This window comes from Delphinus delphis, chromosome 16 (genome assembly GCF_949987515.2).
Source record: "Delphinus delphis chromosome 16, mDelDel1.2, whole genome shotgun sequence".
Taxonomy (NCBI): domain Eukaryota; kingdom Metazoa; phylum Chordata; class Mammalia; order Artiodactyla; family Delphinidae; genus Delphinus; species Delphinus delphis.
In genome coordinates this window covers 59,475,096-59,492,690 of record NC_082698.1, presented here as the reverse complement: position 1 = coordinate 59,492,690, position 17,595 = coordinate 59,475,096, and the positions used below count along the sequence as shown (strand labels likewise).

Sequence of the window (17,595 nt, the reverse complement as noted above, 5' to 3'; positions counted from 1 at the left end):
CAGTAGTTGTGGCTCACAGGCTTTAGAGCGCAGCCTCAGTAGTTGTGGCGCATGGGCTTAGTTGCTCCGCAACATGTGGGATCTTCCCAGATCAGGGCTCGAACCCATGTCCCCTGCATTAGCAGGCGGATTCTTAACCACTGCACCACCAGGGAAGCCCTGTAGACATTTTAATGATGGCCATTCTGACCGGTGTGAGGTGGTACCTCACTGTAGTTTGGATTTGCATTTCTCTAATTATATTTACTTTTATAATGACAAAAATTAACTCTATACAAAATAATAAACCTAAAACATCAACTTCCATATTATGGCACTATAAGCCTTTAATGAAGTGCTTAACTACACTCTAACACAATAAAGTGGCTAACACGTTTGAGCATGTCCCACTTTCTAACTCTATAAACCTCTAGATTTCTCTGCTTCAAAGATTGTTAAGCTTATTTGAAAGCAACCCAGATATCAAGTAGTGAGCTACTGTACATTGTCAGAGTAGCATACTTTTCTATTCTCCTTCCTCCCAGAAATAGACATATGACCCAGGCTAAGGCAGTCATTGACTCTCATTCCCACCAACATAACAGTTGAGGAGTGGGCTTGTGAAATGGTAAAAAGCAGCTCTTTCTGAATTGCTAAGTTCAGAGGATGTGAATCTGGAGCTGCCTGTGACCATCTTTCCCACTTGACAAGGATAGGTAGTAACCTAATCTATAAACAGGACAAAGTTTTACAGAGACAAACAGCTTTAAAAGCTCCACAGTCCTGATTCTTACAATTACTGCTTTGAATCTGTGAGCTATCCCAATAATCTTCCAACTCAGCTAAGGGAGCCTGTAAATTCCCTTTTTCTGAAACTAGTTCATGTTGGATTTCTGTCACTTACAATAGAAAGTTCAGACCCTCACAGCATTACTCCAAATTACCATGGCAACGTAAGCTGGTTAATAAAAATGAAGGTAGCCTACATAGCAGTGGTTCTAAACTTTAGCTGTATCAGATCACCTAAAGGTTGAGGTACCTAGATCATTTATGCAAGTTCTCAGGTGACGCTGCTGCTGCTACTGCTCTGGGAACCACACTTTGAGAACCACAGGATACAACCATCCCTTGAAACCACACAAAAGGCGCTCTCTGCCTTTAAAATATATTTTACTTCAAATTATTTTTTGGAACATGTCATTGAGTTTCTAATTAATCTAGGGAAAGCTTCCTCTAATCTGCTTTTTTTTTTTTTTTTTGCAGTACGCGGGCCTCTCACTGTTGTGGCCTCTCCCATTGCGGAGCACAGGCTCTGGACGCACAGGCCCAGTGGCCATGGCTCACGGGCGCAGCCGCTTCGCGGTATGTGGGATCTTCCCGGACCAGGGCACGAACCCATGTTCCCTGCATCGGCAGGCGGACTCTCAACCACTGCGCCACCAGGGAAGCCCTGATCTGTTTTAATACTATGTCTAGTCCACATTCTTTCAGAAACCTTAAGTGACATGTTAATAGGCAAGCATATCTTTATCAATCACAGGTTTTTAAAACATAATGGTTTCTCTACTTATGATGTCTCACTTCCATTTATTACCACCTTCATTCAGTTACCAGCTTGCAAAACAAATCATTATATGCAACTAAGAGTAAAGCATCCCAAAAGACATTAGGGTTTTATTAAAAATAGTGAGATATACTGTGCAGTAGAAGCTAACACAACACTGTAAAGCAACTATATTCCAAGAAAAATTAATTTAAAAAAAAGTAAGACACTTTCTTTCTAAACCCTCAAACAAGCTTGAAATAGAATTTAAATGGGTTAAAGAGGATGCAATCTCCTTTAAAAGAAAGGTAAATCTCAGATCCCTGAGAGGACCTGATGAAAGGAAGGGAGGGAGGGGAGGAAAGGGAAAGAAAACAAAGCCAAAGAAGAGTCAAAGATACAAAGACAAATTTATACTGATAAAAAATTTAGTGCTAAAACAGTATGGATAAATTACTGATAATATTTTGGTTCTTGATTAGATGGTAGGTTCATGAGTGTTTTTTATCTAATTTTTATAACACATGTATATTACATGTAATGTTTGATATACATGAATGTAATATTTTTAAAACTGTAAGGAAACAACAACAACAACCTGGGAAACATATTCTCAGGTAGACCTGGACAAAAATAAATTGCAAAGTGTACTATTTATCTAAAACTTTCCTACAGTCCTTCTCTTCCAGGAAAGTCCAGTCCCACATACTCACAGATCAATCAAACCTGGGAACAGATTTTAAAACAGTTCTGCTACATTCTAAATGTTTACGACTTTGAGTTATCAGGATTCACTGAATTGTATGTTCAAGTTATTCAGTGGATTACTAGAACAGGGCATCTGGCAAATAATTCTATTAGCCAAATTTTGGTCTAACATTTTCCTTCCAAGAAAAAAGTTGCAACATTTAAAAGTTTGTCTTGGGCTTCCCTGGTGGCGCAGTAGTTGAGAGTCCACCTGCCAATGCAGGGGACACGGGTTCATGCCCCAGTCTGGGAAGACCCCACATGCCGCAGAGCGGCTAGGCCCGTGAGCCATGGCCAGTGAGCCTGCGCGTCCAGAGCCTGTGCTCCGCAACAGGAGAGGCCACAACAGTGAGAGGCCCGCATATCGCAAAAAAAAAAGTTTGTCTTTCCCAGACAAATCACTCAAAAATTAATAAGGTGGACTAAAAAATGCTTGTTATTCTAATCTAAACCTTCTCTGACACAAAAAATTTTCCACAGGGCTCCTTCTAACAGTCAGTCTCTCCACACCTTCCACAACTGTTCCAAACTTTCTTTTAGAGGGCTCCAGCTTTAAGTTTATTTTTCCTCATACAAATTCCGTATTCAACTGTTGGTTTTCCTGACGTCTGTGTTAGACTTTAATCTTTCTGACAGTTTTTGGTCAACACAAAAGACCAACACACATTCAGGCTTCTAATTCAGGCCACTGAAATGTAGTATATACATTAAGACAGCATGTCTCTACCATATAAGCAGGATGGATTTTCCAAGACAACTAAGAGTGATTACTAATAGAACTAGTTATGTTTCTGTTCTTCCCTATTATCCCTCTGTAAATTGCCATTTGTTTTAACTCTATGAATTCTAGTCATACTTCTGCTCCCAAAGAGAGTGAGATGCATCTCTAGTACACACTTAAAATACGATGGACGAGTGCTTTAATGGTATGAGCAACCTTTTGATCAAAAACTCAGAAATCAGGGCTTCCCTGGTGGCGCAGTGGTTGGGAATCCGCCTGCCAATGCAGGGGACACGGGTTCGATCCCTGGTCCAGAAGATCCTACATGTCACGGAGCAACTAAGCCCGTGCACCACAACTACTGACCCTGTGCTCTAGAGCCCGCGAGCCACAACTACTGAGCCTGTGTGCTGCAACTACTGAAGCCCGTGTGCCTAGAGCCCATGCTCCACAAAAAGAGAAGCCACCACAGTAAGAAGCTGTGCATTGCAATGAAGAGTAGCCCCCGCTCGCCGCAACTAGAGAAAGCCAGTGTGCAGCAATGAAGACCCAACACAGCCAAAAATAAATAAATTTTTAAAAAAAGAGTTGTTATTAAAAACAACAACAACAACAAAGAATACCTCAGAAATCATACTAGCCTCTTTGCCACAACTTTCTGTAACTGAGCAGTGAACCCAGTCTTTGGCATCATTCCAATGGAAAAACAGTTCAGGATTTAGTTGAAAAGAACCTCTAAATCAAGATATTGCCCTTAACAGAAAGTGCTACACAGGTTTTCTTTTGGAGATTCTTCCAAAGTTCGGAGTCTTCCCTGTCAGAAGTAATCTGAAGATAAGATGTATTCAAAACACATACCTGTTTTTCCCTATATGGCACCTCAACCACCCCTGCTCTTTCTTCTGGAAACTGCCCCCTTCTCCCTTTTTTTACTCCCCCAGTCCATCTTTAATTCATCCCCATAGTTTTACCAGTCATGTTATATAGCATGATACTTCTCCCTGACTGAGTAGCCATTCAAAGTTCTTTGCTGGAAAATTTAAAAATGAAACTGAGAAAGAAGTGGCAGGCACTCTTTGAATGCCTCAACTATTTTATAAATAAAGCTCAAGAGAAGTTAGGGACCAATGAATGAAGCTTATCTGGAAAGGTTTTAAAATGAAGCAAATAACGCAGAGAAGACAGACAAGAGACAGAAAAAAACATTCTCCAGTTATTCTTGAAGTTTAATCACACTCCTGACCTCTGTTGTTAAGACAACTCCCTATCCCCACAATACTTAAATATATTCCATTATGGGCTAATATGAGTTGGATTTCTGTTTAAGCCAGAGTCTTAATTAATATAGTTTCTCTCATAAACCCTGTTGTTAATATTTTTAGAGGCAAACTAAATAACAAGGTAAATAATTCTCATATATTTACCCCTCTCTATTCCCTAGCACCAGAAAGTGATATTTTTCAATTATCTTTTAAATGTTTTTCTTAACTTTGGAGGTCCAATACATGCTACTTCTATATCTGAGATACAAAGTTTAAGAATAAATATGATTTTAATCAATTTTTAAAAAAAGATTTAAGTTGGATTCACAATTGAAGTTAAACTCAATGTTTAAAGTTTCTGTTTCAACTAGGAAAGTCAAGTTTCCCTAAACGAGAAACATTTTAAAAATAAATGTAGGCTGAGGGGAAGATTTGAGAAAGAAATGAATCTTATTTATAATTAAAATGGTGCCCTTCTTCACTGACTTTTAAACTGTGTATTTTAAACTGTATAGTATACCTCTCAACTATTTCAAACACTTTAGTTAGTAATGCATACATTTCCCAATACAGGATAAAAGTTCAGGATTCTTGTTCCCAGGGTAGAAAAAAAATTTACCATAAGTGATACTAAGAGTCCCGCAATTTAGTAAAATTCATCAATAATGTCCACTTTTATTTGGTGGCCCCTTTAACTGGAAGCAGAATAAGCAAAAAGGTAAGGTATCAAATATGAGGCCAAACTTGACCACCAGCCAGTAATACAAAATCAGCAGGGACTTCCTGGTGATCCAGTGGTTAAGACTCTGTGCTTCCACTGCAGGGGGCACAGGTTTGATCCCTGGTCAGGGAACTAAGATCCCGCATGCTGCGCAGCGCGGCCAAAAAAATAAATAAATAAAGCAGTACTTCAGATGAAAGTACCTTGGATGATGCCTGACACATCGAAGACACTTAAGACATGTTACTTTTGAATGTGGGGCAAGAGCTCAAGAATAGCTGGATATGTTGCCAAGGGTGTCTCAAGGGACGTGGAAAAAGAAAAGACTTGGAGAGTTGTGGGAAGCCCAGGCAACCTCAACCCTGGGCTAAGGCAGTGAGAAGGACCAAGCAGCCCAATCTACTAGCAAACAAATGCACAGTCTTTATAATTTAGGAATTTGAGTGGGAGAAGAAAGTGGACAGAGGCAGTGGAAGGGAAGAAGGAAAAGAAGTAAACATTAAATTATACATGTTTTCCTTGTTGCTTATAAATGCTGGTATTTCCAAATATTAACATAGTCTATACATTTCTCATTTGAATAATCTACAGTATTTTCTCTTGGTTGTATAAACTGGTTATATTAATGAAACTATGTATTTCATAACATGAATATCAATAAATATTGGTTAGAATATTAAAAAACAGCAGTAATATAAAAAGCAGCTATTCTTTAGGACTTAAACTGTTTTTTTTTTTTCCAATGTATTTATTATTTTTGGCTGCAATGGGTCTTCGTCGCTGCGCGCGGGCTTTCTCTAGTCACCGCACATGGGGGCTACTCTTCGTTGCAGTGCGTGGGCTTCTCATTGCGGTGGCTTCTCTTGTTGCAGAGCACGTGCTCTAGGCGCACGGGCTTCTGTAGTTGTGGCACGTGGGCTCAGTAGTTGTGGCTTGCAGGCTCTAGAGTGCAGGCTCAGTAGTTATGGCACATGGGCTTAGCTGCTCCACAGCATGTGGGATCTTCCCAGACCAGGGCTCGAACCCGTGTCCCCTACATTGGCAGGCAGATTCTTAACCACTGTGCCACCACGGATAGAGACTTAAACTCTTAAAACTAGGTTTGTTTTCTAATTTGGAGAGTGCTAAACATAAATATGGGAAAGTTTAAAGCCTAATTTCTAAGTTTAAAGAATATACTTGGATATATATGTAAAAAGTTTAAAACTTTATATAGCAATTAAAAGAACTCAAAAAATGTTAACAACTGTCTGAGAGTTGGGATCACAGTCAATTCTCTTCGCTCAACTTCTGCATTTTAATAAACATTTTTAATAGAAAATTTGTATTTCTACAAATAAATAAGTGAGCTAAAAAACGAAGTCAAAGTAGCAGTGAAGTGAAGAGACAAATTCAAATCATAGACAGAGATAGCAAAATCCAAACGATCAACCACACCTCTACTAGTTGGCATAATACCACCATCAATCCCTTTTGCTCCAAAACAAATTGCATCTATTTTTGATTTTCAGAGGAAGTCCTGAAAAGGCAACTGTAGTGTCTTCACCACCCTTAGGATACAAGTGGAAAATAAAATCTTGTACAATATACATTTTAGATTTTTTAAGCTTAAGTAAGGAATTATGTGGTGAAGCAAACTATTCCAAAAGCATAGCTTTCAATGAAACTTCATTAAAGACTGAATTTTTAAAGCAAGCTATACTACTTGAAAAATTATCATTTAGAAAGAAAGAGCATTCCCTTTAGAAAAGGACCTGCTCATACAAACAAGAACCAATCACAGGAAGCAACAGAAAAATTATCTCATTTGCAACAGCAACAAATATGTTAATTACCTGGGAATAAACTTAAGAAAACTTTAAATTGACCCTAAAATTAACTCAAAATATAGCAAAGATTATTTTGAAATTTAAAACTATAAACCTCTTAGGAAAAAAAGAGGTGTAAATCTTCATAACCCTGATTAGGCAATTAGACATAACACCTAGACAACAATTTCTTAGATATAACACCTAAAGCACAAGAAGCCAAGGAAAAAATTAAATTGGACTTCATCAAAATTTAAAACTTTTGTTCTTCAGGAAAGTGAAAATACAAGCCACAGAATGGGAAAAAAATTATAAATCATATCTCTAACAAAAGTTTAATACCCAGAATATATACAGAACTCTTAGAACCCAACAGTAAAAATAATTTAAAATACTCCATTTTTTAAATGGGAAAAGGATTTGAAGAGACATTTCTCCAAAGAAGATACAAATGGCCAATAAGTACATGAAAAAACACTCAACATCATTAGTCATTATGGAAATGCAAATTAAATACCACAATGAGATATCACTTCACAGCCCCTAGTATAGGTATAGTAAAAAAGAAAATAAGTGTTGACAAGGATGTGAAGAAACTGGAACACTCATACACTGCTGATGGGAATGTAAAATGGTGTAGCTACTTCGGAAAACAGTTTTTCAGTTCCTGAAAACATAGAGTTACCATATGACCCAACAATTCCACTCCTAAGTCTATACCCAAAACAAATGAAAGCACATATCCACAGAAATATTTGTATATGAATGTTCATAGCAGCAGCATTAATAATAGCCAAAAAGGTGGAAGCAACCCAAATGTGCATCAAATGATGAATAAAATATGATATATTCATACAATGGAATGTTATTTGGTCATAAAAAGAAATGAAGTACTGATACATGCTATAACGCAAATGAACCTCGAAAACATTACGTTAAGTGAAAAAATCTACAGACATAAAAAGTACATTAGTGGTTGCCTAGGGCTGGGGGAGGGGGAGGAGAGTGATTGCTAATGGTTCTGACGTTTCACTTTGGAGTGATAAAAAAAAAGTACTAAAATTGATTGTTATGATGTTTACACCAACTCTGTGCATGTATTAAAAGCACTTTAAGAGGTAAATTGTATGGAATGTGAATTGTACCTCAATAAAGCTGTTTTAAAAAAAGGAATCAACAAATTCTCATTTCACTAGGTAAATCCAGGAGTAGGGATGCTGGGTTGTATGGTAAGCATATGTTTACCTTTATAAAGAACTGCCAAATGTTAAAGTCACTATACCATTTGCACTGCCATCAGCAATGGATGAAAGCTCCAACTGCTCCACATTCTTATCAGCATTTGGTATTGTTGTTATTTTTCCTTTTTTCCTTCATTCTTCTTAATGTCTTAATTTTCTCACTTAAGTGTATACTGGTATCTCAGTGTGGTTTTAATTTGCAATTCTGCAATTACTAATGATGTTTAATATCTTTTGGTATATTTATTTGCTGTCCATAGGTCTTTTTGGTAAAGTTTCTACTTAAATCTTCTGTCAAATTTTTGTTAGGTTGTTCACTTACTACTGAATTTTGTGAGTTCTTTATATATTCTGGATACAAGTCTTTTGTCAGATATGTGATAGGGGAATATTAACTCCCAGTCTGTGACTTGTCTTTTTACTCTCATAACACGGTTTCAAACAGCAGGAGTTCTTAATTTTGATGAAGTCGAATTTATCAATTTATTCATTTATGGATCATGCTTTTGGTATCTAATTTTTTGGTGATTAAAAAAAAAATCTTTGCCTGATCCAAGGTCAAAAAGATTTTGTCTTATATTTTCTTCAAGTTATTTTCTAGCTTTAGGTCATATCTCGAGGTCTACGAACGACTTTGAACTAGTTTTTGCACAGAGGGTGAGGAATTTTTGCACTGAGGCTATAATAAAGAAAAATATTCTATTTTGACATTTGAGTGCTCATTGCCTTAAAGCCCCACACTTCCCTCTCCCTTTTGCCCCACATCTGGATAAGTCAGTAAGAAAGCCCAGCCATTGCCTCCTTGGGCGTCAGTGGGAAGCTAAAACCATGTAAATCCCACACATGGGAACTATCACACTCCTTCTGGCCACAATAAAAATTAAACCCAACCGCCCTTCTTCACTTTTGCTTCATTCTGGACTAAACCTAAGACCTCTCCGTGAGGAATCCTTTTTCAGTTGACTGTGTGAGTAAACTTTATTTCATATTTCATATCCACTGGTGCCTTTGTGTCATCTGTCCCAAGATTTATATAAACTTCTGGGCAAGACAGTTTTTGCATATGAACGTCTAGCTATTCCAGATTATCCTTTCTCTATTGAATTGCTTTAATACCCTTGTCAAAAACGAACTGACCATTTTGTGTGTCTGAATTCTCTGTTTTGTTCCATTGATCTATCTTTTCTCTATCTTTACCCTTGAGTACTGCAGTAATTAAGTTGAAATCAGGAGTTTCCCAACTTTTTTGTTCTTTTTCAACATTATTTTACCTTTTTCTAGTTCCTTTGTTTTTCCATATCAATTTTAGAATCAGCTTGTTACTTTCTGTAATAAACCCTGCTGGGATTTGGACTGGAATTGCACTGAATCTATAGATCAGCTTGGACGAATGGTTGTCTTAACAATATTGTCTTCCAATCCATGAATATGGAATATCTCTCCATTTATTTAGGTCTTCTTTGGTTTCTTCCACCAGTGTCTTATAATTTTCATTATACAAATCTTGCACATGTCTTGTAAAGCTAATACTAAATATTTCATAGGTTTTGGTGCTATTGAGATAGTACTTTTAAATTTTAATTTCTAATTGTTCATTGTTACTATAGAGAAATACAACTGATTGTTATATATTGACCTTCTGTCCTTCAACCTTGCAGAATTCACTTATTAGGGCTGGAGCTTTCTGAACAATCTTTCCGATTTTCTGCATAGACATTCTGTCCATGATTAGAGACAGTTCCTGCTCTTTGAAACACACTGTTAAAACAATGAAGACAAGCCACAATCTGGGAAGAAATATTTCCCTATAACATATGTTACTATTCCATTACTAGATATTTATGCAAGAGAAAAGAAAGTATATATTCCTCCGAAGACTTATATGTGAATTGCGAATGCTCATCACAACTTTGTTTATAATAATTAAAAGCTGGAAACAACCCAAATGTCCATCAATTAGTACATGGGAAAAAAAAAAGTTTTGTGGTATATCCATACAATATACTACTACTCAACAATAAAAAGGAACAAACACATAACAACGTGGATGAATTCCAAAATAATTATGCTGAGTTTAAGAAGCCGGACACTCTCCTCCCCCCTGCAAAAAGTACATACTATATGAGTCCATTTACAGAAAACTCTCAAAAATACAAACAAATCTTAAGTGTCATAAAAAGATCAATGGTTACCTGGGGATGAGGAAAGGGCAGGAAGGAGCAGGAGGGAGGGATTACAAAGAGTCATGAGGAAACTCGTGAAGGTGTTGAAAATGTTCCTTATCTTGACGGTGTTGACAACCTCATGGGTATATACTTTTGTCAAAACTTACCAAGTGCACACTGTAAATGTGTGCAGTTTACTGTGTATCAATTATACCTCGATAAAGTTGTTACAGTACACCAATTACTTTATTAGTAATCACCCTTATTATGTCATATGTTAGTGTCTTTATTTACCTATAAAACATTATCACTTGGTAGCTATGATTACTGTTCACAAATATCATTATTTAAGATTTTTTTATTCAAACAGTAAATTGAGATCTATTCTCAAAATACCTTTGAGGTTTAAAGACTGGTAAATTTGAGAGTATGCAAATTTGAGAACGTCTTCAAGCAACTTTTGAATATGAATAAAATCTTGTCTGTGTTTAAAAAAAGGGGGGAGGTTGTTGGAACAAGAGGGCAAGAACAAAGGCCATATGTATACAGCAAGTAATGCTTTGAGGACCTAAATTCAACAACTAGGTTTAAGAAGCACTAAAATAATTATTTATTGATCATTGTTTGAAAGAATCAGACCTGAAAATCCAGTTAATATAAGATTAGAGTATAAGAGAAGTCTTGAGCCTACTTAAAACCAGTTAATCAATATTTACTAAACACTCTCAAATAAAACAATTAAGCATATAAATCTATGTAGCTGTCCTCTATTCTGTATGTTAATTCAAACATGTTATCATGATTCTTCCAGCACAATGTTCAGAACATAGTAACAGATGCTAATACTTAATGATCACAATATTGAATCAAGGAAAATACCTTTTTCTCTCATTCTCGAAAACTAAACATACTTTGTACACAAATTTCCCTTTGTAACAGAAATTCTTAAAATTTTTCAGAAAACAGTTCATGGTTGAAAAGCTTGAGAAATTATAAGGGCAACAGTGCGAGGTACTGAGGTGAAAAACCTTAAAAAATATAGATTCAGAAAAACAGAAAATAGCTTAAAATAGACATCTGAAAATTAGTGATTAATACTTTACAAGTTTCCATTTCTATTACTTACTCCCCAGAAACTTTACAAAAGCATCTTCTCCCAAAATTTTTGCAACACACTTAATAGAATCCATTTCTTCACTGCTATAGACATAACAGAAGATTCTTCCATTTGATGCTTCATCTCAATGTTCACTGTTGACTACTAATTTTGACTACTAATTCTTGGGCAAATTACTTGACTTGGAATCTCCGTTTCTTTATTTGTAAAATGGGGATGATATAAAACCACCTCACAGAATTATTTTAAAGATTAAATTATATAATATTATGAAACAACATTTTATAAATTGTAAAGTGCTTTAGTTGTTATCAGGTTGATTAAAAAACCTTCTCAGAGCCCAATCCCAAAGTCTACTGTAGCTAAACAGGTAGATAAAATAAAGCACTAAATTACAGCCTTTTCTTCACACTACTTATAATGAAGAAATAGCTCAAATGCCCAACAAGAAAGGCTGAGTATATTACTTTGATATATTATAATATCACTATTTAAGTGAAAAATATGTAAACCAAAACATGGACATATTTATATAAAACACTAAGCAGGAAGCGGAAGAAGTCCAAGATAGTGCTCATTCACTGATGACAACTATGTAAGAAGCATGAATCTCTATACTGTATTTTTTGCCAATACACAACCAAATATACTAATAGTCATACTGATCATCCAAAGCAACATCAGGAAAAGGAATGTTTTTCATTATATCAAGTTCAAAACTGCTGGAGTAACCTTAATGAAGTCCTTTGAGCGTCAATTAGTTTTTATTGAGGCACAATATTTGGCTAGAAGAAAATTAATGAGAGGATACCTTTATACAAATAAATTTCACTGAGTAGAAACACAAATGAAACTTTAACTAATGAAGCTTTCACAAATACACATACTTTATTTGACTTGTCTCTTACACATTCATTTTATACACACACACACACACACACACACACACACACACCCATTATGTAATTATAAGATTCAAGATCTCACTGTCAGAAGAGCAATAAAGTGTAATGCCAAGGGCCTGTTCAATTTACTTTTTCTTTACCTTAAAGTATTTTCCACTTTCAGAGTACAGCCAAAGGTATGTTACAACATATAAGGGGTTGGGGTGAGGCCAGTATGATGTACCATTGCCTAGGCAATTTAGCAATTCAACAATTCTCCAACCAACTTACTTCTGTTAAAACCCTTTTAGCAAGTTTATTAAGGTCATCTATATAGTCAAGTCCAGTCAGACTTACAAGCCCAGCTCAATTTTCAAAAATATTCAAGAAACCCTGCCTCAAGATACCTAGATGTCCTTACTCCATACCTTTTACTTTTTGGTTCTTGTAGGGTTAGGGTTTTGCATTTTATAGATGCACTTGTGGAGGGAGAGAGTATCTGAAAAATGGTAATTAAAATTCCACACAGATGTGTATACTTGTATTTTCAGACCCAGGGTCCACACCTTCTATCAGATTCTCAATGGATTTCATGTCCTCAAAATAGGTTGAGAACTACTACTATGTATCTCATAGGGACACTTTTCAAATCTAAGAGATGTAATTACATCCCTCCCAGTTAATAACTGCTAAGTAAAATAAGGCATTCCTTCCACAGAAGTGAAGGCTCACAAGCTTCATGGTTGCATCCCTGGAATAAAAGCAGGAGCTTGAACATATTTGCCCTATGAAAGATACTGCTTGTCAGTATACAACCCACTCTGCACTATTAGAAAAGGTTAACATCTCCTTACCAAAAAGCCAAGATTCCCCTGCAACAACCTGGACTACCCTGGTAATACAAAGCTTTCTTTTTTCAATAGTCTTTTACACTGTCTAAATTTTTCTGCAATAAAAGTTGTACACATTTTTTTCATCTTTTTTTTGTTACTACTTTAGTTACCAAAATACAAAATGGCCAATAAAATTATCCGTTTACCAAAATCCTTGATTTTCAGTACTTCAAAATAAAACTCATTTTAAGATATCAAAGCATTATTCACCTAAAGACACAGAGTAGTCCTTTTCCTAGTAACTTTTCCTAGTAACTATGTTAAATCTATAAGAATCATTTGTGGGCTTCCCTGGTGGCGCAGTGGTTAAGAATCTGCCTGCCACTGCAGGAGAAACGGGTTTGAGCCCTGGTCTGGGAAGATCCCACATGCCGCGGAGCAACGAAGCCCGTGAGCCACAACTAATGAAACCCGCGCGCCTAGAGCCCGTGCTCCACAGCAAGTGAAGCCACCGCAATGAGAAGCCCACGCACCGCAACGAAGAGCAGCCCCCGCTCGCCGCAACTAGAGAAAAGCCCGCGCACAGCAACGAAGACCCAAGGCAGCCAAAAATAAATAAAATAAAATAGATTAAAAAATAAAAGAGTCATTTGCCATCGGCCATCTAAAATATTGGCAGGACTTAAAGCATAATGTACCAAAACCAAAACTGACATGACTTTCAAAGGTAAATGATGAAACCTATGCTTCCCACAGAAAGAAAAGGTAAAATTTGAAGTTCATCGTTAAGATTTAGAAATCATATTCACAGGCTAAAAGTCAAAGTTAAAGAAAAATCGCTGAATGTCTAAATTTTAAATCAAGGCAAAAAACCTTATTCACGGTTGTTCACTTTCAGCTTCTTAAATATTTCCTCCTTAACGTATCCATTTTTTCCATAGACACTTGATCAGAAAAATCCCTTCTAAATGTTTTATAAACTAAATTCCAGTGTTCCTGCTATGAGGACTGAATATTTCATCAGATTAGGAAAAGACTAGCCTCATTCATAAGCTACATCTAAATCTAAAAAGGGAAATACGTTTCTTCCCCGAACCTATAAAAAAAAAAAAGGCAAAAGTTGATGAAAGAACACTGCTGCCACGTCTTTTCCCTTCCCCCACTCAGTAGTGGCTATTTCATCCCTTCAGAGTGCATTCCAAGGGAAAGTCCATAGCTCTCAGAGAAACCAGAAACAGTTAAGTCGAAATTGGCAAGCCGCTTTGGCCTTTTCGATCAATTCCTAAAAGGAGATCTAGTTTCTTCTTCATCCCTTTCTTAAAGCAAACAGTGCAAAATTCCAAGTCTTCACCACTCTACCCAGAACGCCTAAATTGTTAGTGTCTAAAAACTGACTGTATTTAATACAATCGATTATTTAGGAGAAATGGTCCCATACTTATGGAACCATTCTTCCTCCCCCTTAAAACATACAGCTGGGGTCCATCCACGTAATTCAAAGTTCTCACACAGCCAAAGAATTCCATTTACTGATGTGGACTTTTAAAAGCAGCAAACTTGGCGGAGAGAAAGAGAGGGGGAGGGGAGAAGCTCATGTGCCTTTAAAAAATTTATGTGGCAGAAGAAGGAAGGAAGAAGACTAGCTTCCCAGTTGACTGGAGGATCTGACAGCCGACTTCCTCAACCCAGCCGCCCGAAACTCGCCGCCCGGGGCTACCTCCAGCTGCTCCGGCAGCACCGCTGCGCGCAACAGATGAGTAAAGCCTGAACTTCCGCGGGTAGGTCCTCTTCCCAGACCCCACGACTCTTCGGCAGGATAAAAATGCCCGAGCGCTTCCCCGTCAGCTATAAGCTTTAAAAACCGCTCTCCATTGCCACACGCTAACCATCTGCTGCTGTGGAGGCCGAAAACCCTCGCGTACTCCTTAGCTTTTTAGGCAGGACCAGGTAGGAGAGGAGCTCGGAAAACTCAACAGGGTGATTCCTCCTCAGGAAGGAATATTCAAGAAAGTGCTGGTCCCCGGGGCGGAGACTGATGCTGCCGCAGCCCCAACAGTCGGGGGCGCCAACCTGGGAGGCGGTGGGAAGAGGAGCACGGAGGAGGGCAGAAGAGCCTCTGGGGCACCCAGGAGACGCGGGGCGCAGGGCGAGGGGCCGAGTCTCCAGGGGAGACGGTACTGAGCCAGTAGTAGTAAACTGGGGGAGCCTCCCCCTGCCCCCGAGCCATACCACGAGAGGGGGCAGGGACCAGACCACCAGAGCCACCCGAGAAGGACCATGGCTGCCCAAGGATTTAAGCCTCAGTCCCCAAGGTCGGAGGAGCGTCTCACCTGGGAAGTGGCACGGGAGGGCTGCGCGTTCTTCAGTCCCCGGTCGCCTGCGCTCGGCCGGCTACCTAATCTTTTCCCTCAGCCCGCTGGCGGCGCGACTGGGCAGCAGAGGGAGCCAGTTAGCCCTTTTATAACCTCCAGGCTGCGACGGCTGCGCTGAGGAGGAGGCGTCTGCAACCCTCGCTACGTGAGCTCGATCACACCAGCGTCCCGGCGTCTGCGCAGGCGCCCAGCCCGGGCCCTCTCCGCCCCTACCCGCGGCCCACGCCCCACGCCCAGGACTCCCCACCAGCTGGTGGAGTCTGAGGCCCAGAGGAGGGGCCGGCGGTCGCGCCTGGGATGTAATGCGCCTGCGCGGGGTTCTCGCCAAGCCGCCGTCACCGTGGTTACCTCGGATTTGCCCCGCTTCTTTCAACAGGTTGTTTAGCGCCTGAATTTCGGGATCAGCCCCAGTCAGGCCTGAACGACGAAACCACCAGCAAGGAAATAGCTTAAATTTGAGAAGAGGAACATGGAAGCGTAGGAAATAAAGCAGAAAAGAAGGATCGGGTGGAAAATAACACTACATCCTGTATTGATATCTCAGCTGTCTTGGCCCTGAGGCTTTTTGCTTTACTAACCTCCCTCTCTCACCTACACTCTTTTTATGTGAATCTTGCTCTATCGCCCATTTTTATATTTTAACAGTAGATAATAGACTGCGCACTCCAGAGATTTTCTGGGTTCAATTTACGGCTCAGTCCCGTAAAACTTTGGGCATTAACCTCTCTGTATGTCAGTTTCCTCATCTGCAAAATGAAAATGACGGTAGGTACCTCACAGTACCTACCTCATTGTTGTGAGAATTAAATGAGATAATGTACGTAAAGCACTTAGCCCATGCCTAGCACACAGAAAGGGCTTGGTAAGCATTAGATGGTGTTGTAGCATATAAGGAACCCAGTGTTGTGTTTAGTCTAATATTTGCCTTAGTCATTATAATCCTGAAAGAAGAAAACCTTACTATCAGGGAGCAGACAATGTAGGAGATATTTTTTCCCTTGTCAGTGAAGGGGAAGAAAGACTTCTCTAAGACTTGTTAGTCATTAAAATGTTATAAGTCATAATTCTAGTTATTACTTTAAAATGTATATCTCAGAAGTAACTAAATTTCCTTGTCAATTGCATTATTATGAACTTTCATCAAATCTTTAACCGTGGTCATTTTTAAGTCTTTTGTCATTTACAGACAGTTCTGGGTGTACTCTGATGCTTTTGCAAAAATGTTCCTATAAAAGCGTTTCATCTTCAAGGAATTCATGGAAAAGACTCTGACAAGTACAGGTTTCTGGTAACTGACTCTACTGCTGAACTGAATGAATAAGCATTTTCAGAACTCTAATGGAAAACTGATGCATTCATAAAAGTGCTAACAAAAGATCAAGATAAAAAAATTAATTACATGGGACTGAGTGAACTGATGAGGATAATTATAATTTTTGTGACTTTCTGTTTGAATAATAAAAAAAAAAATCCCACAAGGACTCAGAGGCAAAAAATATACAAATCAATTTTCACTGCAAAGTAAAGGAGCTGTTACAGTGGAGGATTACTGGACTGAATGTCAATATTATGACATAGTGTGAGTGTGTTTCGTGTTTGGTAATTGCAGTCATTGTTGCTTTTGTTGTTGTCATCCATTTACAATGCTTGGGGTCAGTTTATTTATCTCTTGTAAAAATAAAATACAGTGTGTGTGTGTGAAAAAAAATTGTTTCTAAAGTTTTCCATGAATGCTAAAAAGCACAGCAATAATTAAAATTTAACTCTTATCTAGGAGGTGGAGTTGATTATACAGATACAGAAATAGTCATAGACAGGGTACTTGGGGAAGAGTAGGCAACCAGAAATTAAATACAGTGATAAATATAGTGAACCGCTAATCAGCAGTTCTCAGAGTGTGGTCAGGGGGTTCACAGGGCAAAATTATTTCATACTAAAAATTTATTTGCCTTTTTCACTCTAAAGATATTGCATGCATAAGAATGAGAATCTTTTATTAGGCCAGATATTAAAGAGATTTGCAGAAATGTAAAATAATGCCACTCTTCTCACTAAATTATTTTTGCTCTGGAAAATAGTTATTTTTCATTAAAAACTATGTTATTTAACATGTGACAGATTTATTATTTTTAAATGAATAAATAAATATTTTACATGTTTGTTTTAACTCCTAATACAGTAAATTTTGATAGGTATTATCCA

At 38.0% G+C, this 17,595-nt stretch overlaps 1 protein-coding gene and 1 long non-coding RNA gene across 5 annotated transcripts in view; one reads left to right on the top strand and one right to left on the bottom strand.

The window, feature by feature from the left end:
* The window catches only part of P4HA1 (prolyl 4-hydroxylase subunit alpha 1), a 94,848-nt gene extending 79,395 nt beyond the window's left edge, over positions 1-15,453 (bottom strand). For 2 of the 4 annotated variants that reach the window (XM_060034807.1, XM_060034809.1), the window contains exon 1: positions 15,352-15,453. The gene's annotated coding sequence lies outside the window, so the exon portion shown is untranslated. Of the gene's footprint in view, positions 1-14,738; positions 14,794-15,351 lie in introns of those variants that run through there. The other 2 variants (XM_060034806.1, XM_060034808.1) reach the window with 2 other exon arrangements.
* On the top strand, positions 14,288-17,393 carry LOC132439936 (uncharacterized). The gene is made up of 3 exons (XR_009522461.1): positions 14,288-14,799; positions 15,493-15,769; positions 16,580-17,393. It is a non-coding gene; the product is annotated as an uncharacterized lncRNA (long non-coding RNA).
* Positions 17,394-17,595: the final 202 nt, after the last annotated feature.